The sequence below is a fragment of the Macaca fascicularis genome, chromosome 11 (assembly GCF_037993035.2).
Source record: "Macaca fascicularis isolate 582-1 chromosome 11, T2T-MFA8v1.1".
Lineage (NCBI taxonomy): Eukaryota > Metazoa > Chordata > Mammalia > Primates > Cercopithecidae > Macaca > Macaca fascicularis.
In genome coordinates, this window is record NC_088385.1 from 101,599,744 (window position 1) to 101,607,243 (window position 7,500).

Sequence of the window (7,500 nt, forward strand, 5' to 3'; positions counted from 1 at the left end):
ACCCTACTCCACAGATCCCTGCCTCCCATGCCTTTGCTCCAGGTGAGGCCATACACTTGGCAGAGGCCTATTTGCTGCGGTCATTTTGACCCAGGGAATGTTTGACGTGACCATTTGAAAACACTCTCCACAAAGTTACTCAACACACTGTTTTATATTAAAAATTAAAAGCAGGCCTAAGTGAAAAAGACAAACAAGGGACAAGGGATGTGGGCATGATGACTACTGAATATACTACTTAGTAACAATAATTAAAAACTAAATATTTAATAGTTTGGCTTTCCCCCCAGCTACCTAAAACAAACAAACAAACAAACAAAACTGCCTCTCAGACTAAAATAGCTGCTTCAAGAGTGCCACATCAACATGTTGTAAGTTTGTTCACATTGTTACCTTCATCTTCCTACTCACTGTGTCAATTAGGAATGGCTTATGATGCAACTAATAGCCATTATCAAAGGCATAAGGAAAGACATTTATGACTTCACATCACAAGCAGTCTCCAGACAGATGATTCCCGGCGTTGACTCAACTGCTCAAAGGGGTCATAGAGACCCAGCTCCTGTCTGGTTTTCTTCTGCCATCCTTAACTCCTTGGCTTTTAGTTCTCACTCTCATCACTTCATGGTTGCAAGATGGCTGCCACAGTTCCACGCATCACATCTTCATACAAGGCAGGAAAAAAGGGAAAGGGGCAGTAGTTAAAAAGCTGTTAAAGTGCCGGGTTTCCTGTTTAAGATGGCGTCTCCTGTGGCAGCGCAAGCCGGAAAGCTTTTGCGAGCCCTAGCATTGCGGTCCGGCTTCCTGGTGGCTGGGTCCCAGGCAGTTCAATTAACCTCCAGAAGATGGCTGCGCTTGCGGGAATACCAGAGCGAGAAACTTATGTCTAATAACGGAGTGAGAGTTCAAAGATTCTTTGTAGCAGACACTGTGAATGAAGCTCTGGAGGCTGCTAAGAGACTAAATGCAAAAGAAATTGCTTTAAAAGCCCAGATCTTAGCTGGAGGAAGAGGAAAACGTGTCTTTAATAGTGGTTTGAAAGGAGGTGTTCATTTAACAAAAGACCCTAAGGTTGTGGGATAGCTGGCTAAACAAATGATTGGGTACAATCTAGCGACAAAACAAACTCCAAAAGAAGGTGTGAGTTAACAAGGTGATGGTTGCTGAAGCCTTTGACATTTCCAGAGAAACCTACCTGGCAATTCTGATGGACAGGTCCTGCAATGGCCCCGTGCTGGTGGGCAGCCCCCAGGGGGGCGTCGACGTTGAAGAGGTGGCTGCTTCAAACCCAGAGCTCATTTTTAAGGAGCAAATTGACATTTTTGAAGGAATAAAGGCCAGCCAAGCTCAGCGGATGGCAGAAAATCTAGGCATCGTTGGGCCTTTGAAAAGGCAGGCTGCAGATCAACTTACGAAACTGTATAATCTCTTCCTGAAAATTGGTGCTACTCAGGTGGAAGTGAATCCCTTTGGTGAAACTCCAGAAGGATAAGTTGTCTGTTTTGATGCCAAGATAAACTTTGATGAATTTGCAGAATTCCGACAAAAAGACATATTTGCTATGGATGACAAATCAGAGAATGAGCCCATTGAAAATGAAGCTGCCAAATATGATCTAAAATACATAGGACTAGATGGGAACATTGCCTGCTTTGTGAAGGGTGCTGGGCTCGCCCTGGCTACTTGTGATATCATTTTCCTTAATGGTGGGAAGCCAGCCAACTTCTTGGATCTTGGAGGTGGTGTAAAGGAAGCTCAAGTATATCAAGCATTCACATTGCTCACAGCTAATCCTAAGGTTGAAGCCATCCTTGTCAATATTTTTGGCAGTATCGTCAACTGTGCCATCATTGCCAATGGGATCACCAAAGCCTGCTGGGAGCTAGAACTCAAGGTGCCCCTGGTGGTCCGGCTTGAAGGAACCAACATCCAAGAGGCCCAGAAGATACTCAACAACAGCGGACTCCCCATTACTTCAGCCATTGACCTGGAGGATGCAGCCAAGAAGGCTGTGGCCAAGAAGTGATGTCTTTGTCCTGATCCGATGGGGAAAGAAAGCCATTTTTCCATAAAAAGGGACGGTTCATCATTGTGAAAGAAATGGTTATCTCATTGGGGAGGAAAAGGGGGGAGAAGGCAAGAATCACTGAAAAATCTTAAATCTGTGTTTTCTGGAATAATATATGTAGACAGCCTAAATCTGATTTTAGTCTTTATAAAAATAATATCTTGTATTCTCATACTTTTCCGTCATTGTAAGCCTGCCCAGTAGGCAGTGTTTCGCAGACTCTGGGAAGTGGTCTATGTGGCCAAATATTGTGTGTATAGACAGAATTTGAAATCAGGTCCTGCTTCCTTTACAAGTATTTTGGTGGGCATCTAATCCTACATAATGAAAAAGAAAAACAGACCATTTAAAAACTCAGACAAGATTATATTTAATGTATTAATTGCTAAAAAGGCACAAGATTACACTGAACATATTAGCTACTAAAAAGGCACTGCCAAGACATTCAAGCAAATAGCTATTACACACTGCAGCAGATTTTACAGGTTTCTAATTCCAACATATGTTTGAAAAATCCATGAGTGTTCCAAAATATATTTAATGGAAGGTCTACATTAATATACCATTCATGTGTTTTTACCATTTGCCTTAACATTGAATATACTATTTACCTCACGCTAAAAAGAAAACCAGAAACCTTATTTGTGATTTTGGAGTGGAAGCTTCCATTTTTGTGTCAAAAATGAATCCCGATTCTTATGGAAATGTCTGTTATTAAGTCATTTAAAGATGACACAACACTGAAGATCAAATTGTGTTGGGTATCAGTATCTTCTCTCCTCATTTATCTCTTACTCCTCATCCTCCCAGAATCTACCAGTTTATGGTAGAAAGATGGGAACCTTATTTGAATGTTTGTTTTGTTTTGATTTGTTTTTTTCCATAATGTTCAATTTTGTTGTGGGAAAGGATTTGGATAAAGTTTTTGTTAAAATTTTGGTAGATTTTTATCTATACAAATTTAAATAAAATTATGTTTTGTAAGCTGGAAAAAAAAAAAGGCTTTTAGAACTGTCCTGGGAAGAACTGAACCAGAACCAGTGCAGCTGTGGCTGAGATGGAAAGATGATGATTTTGAGATGTATTTTGATTTTGAGTTGTATTTAGAAAGTAGAATTGACATGGGTTGATGGTGGTGATGATGAGGAAGATGGTTCTGAGATTTCTAGCTTGGGTGGTAGTGGTGCCTTTAATGGAAATAAAGAGTACAGAAAGAGCAGACTTGGTGTAAGGGAAAAAACAATGACCTTGGTGTTTTAGTTTGAGGTTCTCTAGGGATATCCTGAACCAATATTATAGATCCACTGCTTAAAATATAGATTTAAAATTTAAATCTAGATCCACTGCTTATAAAAGAGGTTGGTGAAATTTAAAATATAGATCCACTGCTTATAAAAGAGGTAGGTGCTAGCTATGCAACTGTAGTAGTATTTGCCACAAAGGTGGCATCTGGGTCCACGGAGGGTGTGTAGGAAGGAGTGGGTGGATAATGGAGCTACAGAACCCTGAAGAGTGGTGGAGGGGTGCACAGACACCTGGAGAGAAAACACCCTACGGAAGGATTAAGCTTCAAAGAATAGGGAGAGGTCTCCAGTGTTGACTGATCTAGAAACCAAGTAAGGCCAGGCTGTGAAATGCATGCACTGGTTTTGGCAATTAGGTGGTTGATGACCTCACTGGCAGCAATTCTTGGGAGGGAGGCAGTGATTCTAGTTTATAGTGGTTTGAGGAAACTTAGGCAGTAAGGAAGTAGAGACATTCAGGAAACGTGTTGGAGGGATGGTCATGTGACCAAGTTCCAGCTCAAGAGTCATAAAGTTGGTCTTTCGGAGGCACTTCTAGAAGATATTTTCCTCTCTGTAAAAGGGAAGGAGAGCCTGTCTGGCATGTTTTTCTGTGTGAGGATGTGATGTCTGGATCCAGGGCAGCCATCTTGTGGCCAGGAGGGGAGACATTATTGATAGAGGGAGGCCAGTAGAGCAAGAGCAAGAGGAGGGCTGAGCATGGTCCTTGGCCTTCACTGAGCTAATAAACCAACCCTGCAGCCACCTGCCTCCCAACTTCTTTTTAGATGAGAAAAATGAACCCTCGGCTGGGTGCAGTGACTCACGCCTGTAATCCCAGCACTTTGGGAGACTGAGGTGGGCGGATTACCTGAGGTCAGGAGTTCGAGACCAGCCTGGCCAACATGGTGAAACCCCATCTCTACTGAAAATACAAAAATTAGCCAGGTGTGGTGGTGGGCACCTGTAATCCCAACTACTCGGGAGGCTGAGGCAGGAAAATCACTTGAACCCGGGACGGAAGTTGCAGTGAGCTGAGATCATGCCACTGCACTCCAGCCTGGGTGACAAGAGTAAAACTCTGTCTCAAGAAATAAAAATAAAAATAAAGACCTGTTGCTTCAACCATTTTAGCTCTGCTTATAACTGGAAAGTCAAGCACACAGCTCATTAGGTGTGATGAAAATGAACTCTACTGCTGTTCCCCATTGGCCCTGGAAACTCTTCAGGGGGTGATATTCCCCTACTGGATGAAAACTCTGGCAGGTCCTTGACTTTTGTCCTCACCCTCAGGCAATAGATAATCCAAAGTCACTTTCCCTAGCAAACAGATTTGTAGTTGTGGAATCAGAATAGTCCAAGATGAATAAAAGCCTGAATGATTTTGCATCATGTCTCCCTTCCATCACCAGGCCTGTGTCAGGTCCACAGCCTGAGGTATAAAGAGGCCATGGCTGGCGTTTCTTTTTCTGTCTCACGCTTCTTCTCCTTCCACCCAACACTTACTCCCTACCAGGCTGCTAGGGCGTGCTTGAACCCTTAGGGCCAGTGTGTTGGCAAGATGACCGGTAGAGTCTTTCCTAAGTGGGTACTGCTAAAAGCCAGCTGGGGTCTCTGTTGTGACCCAGATGATTTTTTCTCATGGATGCTTCTGCAGGCTCTTAGGAGATTGCGACTCCTGGATTCCCTCGAGGTCTCTTGAGGGGATGCATCTGTCCTGGGGTCTCCTCCCTCAGCCTCACAGGGGTGCTATGCCCACTTCCCACTTTCTTCTTAGGGGATCCCCTGCCCTCATTGGACTAGCAGCTTTTCTCTCCTGAGTGCTACATGCCAGACCTGGGGAAGCACTCAGCATCACAGTGGCTGCCTCCAGCACAGGCCTCCTGTCTGGAAGCCACAGGTCTCATTAGCTCTCTCCCTTGTCAGTCAAGAAGTAGGTCTCAATGCTCTGTCTGAGATTTGCCTTAAGTTGAGGGCAGTAAAACTCCATCCCGGGCCCCTCAGAAGAAATCTGAAGAAAAAACCAGTTGAAGAATCTTCTCTTTCTCTCCCCTCTTTGAATCCCGAAGAAGGTGAGTAGTTCAGGAACACTGGGAGAGGCCCTCAAACCTGCGCTTTGGAAATTCTACCCAGTGATTTGGCTTTGAAATGTTATCTTCTATATTTTGGCATCTTGGGCAAAACTGGTTTAATCACCCACCTCTGGAATGCTTTTGTTTTTTTTGAAACAGAGTCTCATTCTGTACCCCAGGTTGGAGCACAGTGGCACGATCTCAACACACTGCAACCTCCGCCTCCCGGGTTCCAGTGATTTTCGTGCCTCAACCTCCTGAGTATCTGGAATTACAGGCGTGAGCCACCATGCCTGGCTAAGTTTTTTTTTTTTTTTTTAATTTTGGTAGAGATGGTGTTTCATCATGTTGGCCAGCCTGGTTTTGAACTCCTGACCTCGGAAGATTCACCAGCCTCAGCCGCCGAAAGTGCTGGGATTACAGGCGTGAGCCACCGTGCCCGGCCTTGGAGTGTTTATTATTGAGAAAAATAAACCTCTATTGTTTTAGCCAGTTTTAGCTCAATATTCTATTACTAGCCACCAAAAGCAGCTGAACTGCTTCACCACACTGGGTTGGCTTCATGACTCCCCTGGCACAATAAAGACAAAGCCCATCATTTATGATAGTAAGAAAACTGCAGATATCCAACAACAGGAGATGAAACCAATGAAACACATATATGATGGAAAGTTATGCAGGCACTTCAAGTGATAACTTTGGAAGAAGCCAAATACAAGAACATAGGAAAAAGTTCATATTTTGCTACATTATATACACGCAGAGCAAAAAGACTAAGAGGAAATATGTAAGAAAGGTAAAAGTTCAATTTGGTTGAGAAATGGAGTAAACATACATATGCATGGAAAATAGCTGGAAGAATATACAATACACAGATATCAGCAGTTGCATCTGGGGAGGGGTCTTGGGGATCTGAGTGGGAAGAAGGTTACTTCTGAATTTTTCAACCATGGGCACATATTCTTTTTTTTGAGACGGAGTCTCACTCTGTCACCCAGGCTGGAGTACAACGGCGCAGTCTTGGCTCACTGCAACCTCCGCCTCCTGGGTTCAAGCAATTCTCATGCCTCAGACTCCCGAGCAACTGGAATTACAGGTGCGGGCCACCATGCCTGGCTAATTTTTATATTTTTAGTAGAGACAAGGTTTCACCACGTTGGCCAGGCTGTTCTTGAACTCCTGACCTTGTGATTTGCCCGCCTCGGCCTCACAAAGTGCTGTGATTCCAGGCGTGAGCCACCACGCCCGGCATGTGCATATATTCTTTTCTCAACTGAGGAAACTAGTAGTTTGGCAGGTAGGGATTGGGGGCGGGGGGAGTTGTTTGTGCTTAAGTTCAATGTTTTTGGAGGGAAATGGATAATACTGGTTTTCTCTGGGTGGAAGAATTAATGTGGATTTTTATCTTTCTCTGTCTCTTCTATATTTCCCCAAATGTCTACAAGTCATTTTGTATTACTAAAATAATCAGGAAAAAACCCACAATAAAATGCTCTTCCTTTCCTTGTTCCCTTTCCTTCCTGAATAATTCCGTTTTAAAGCCATTAGCGGTTAGTTGAACAGAGCAAGGCAGGGACCCATGGTGGCAGGGGCTGGCAGCCTAGAGCAGGGTGGCCGAGCTCAGGCATGGGGAGGAGGACACAGGGGAAGGAGTACCCAGCAGAGTCATCAGTCCAGAAGGGTGGAAGAGGGCTTCCTTGAATGGGCATCCTGGAGCATGTGTCAAAGCCAGAGAGGGTGGTGGGGACATACATGCACTGGGGCCACCACCAAGGTTGTCTTAGATCCAAGTAGGGCGAGACAGTCAGCACTGTTAGTACCCAACCACCACCCACATGGAGGAGATGTGGGCAGCAGAGATGGGAAATTTGTTATACAGAGGGAGTGGAGAAAAAGAGTAAATATGTAAGAGACAATGGAAGTCCATGCTTTCACTGTAGGAGAAAGAAGTTACAAATATGGAAAGGAGAACTTGAATAAACCCAGAGGTGTTGATTGGCATTGGAGGTACTAGTGCGCACTCATGATTTTCAACACAGAGATAGATGCAGAAATCAGCAGAGATTTAAATTTGTAT

The 7,500-nt window shown here is 44.1% G+C and overlaps 1 pseudogene; it reads left to right on the forward strand.

Annotated features, from left to right (window-relative positions):
• The first annotated feature begins 401 nt into the window (after positions 1 to 401).
• On the forward strand, positions 402 to 2,209 carry LOC102133781 (succinate--CoA ligase [GDP-forming] subunit beta, mitochondrial pseudogene; annotated as a pseudogene).
• The last annotated feature ends 5,291 nt before the right edge of the window (positions 2,210 to 7,500 follow it).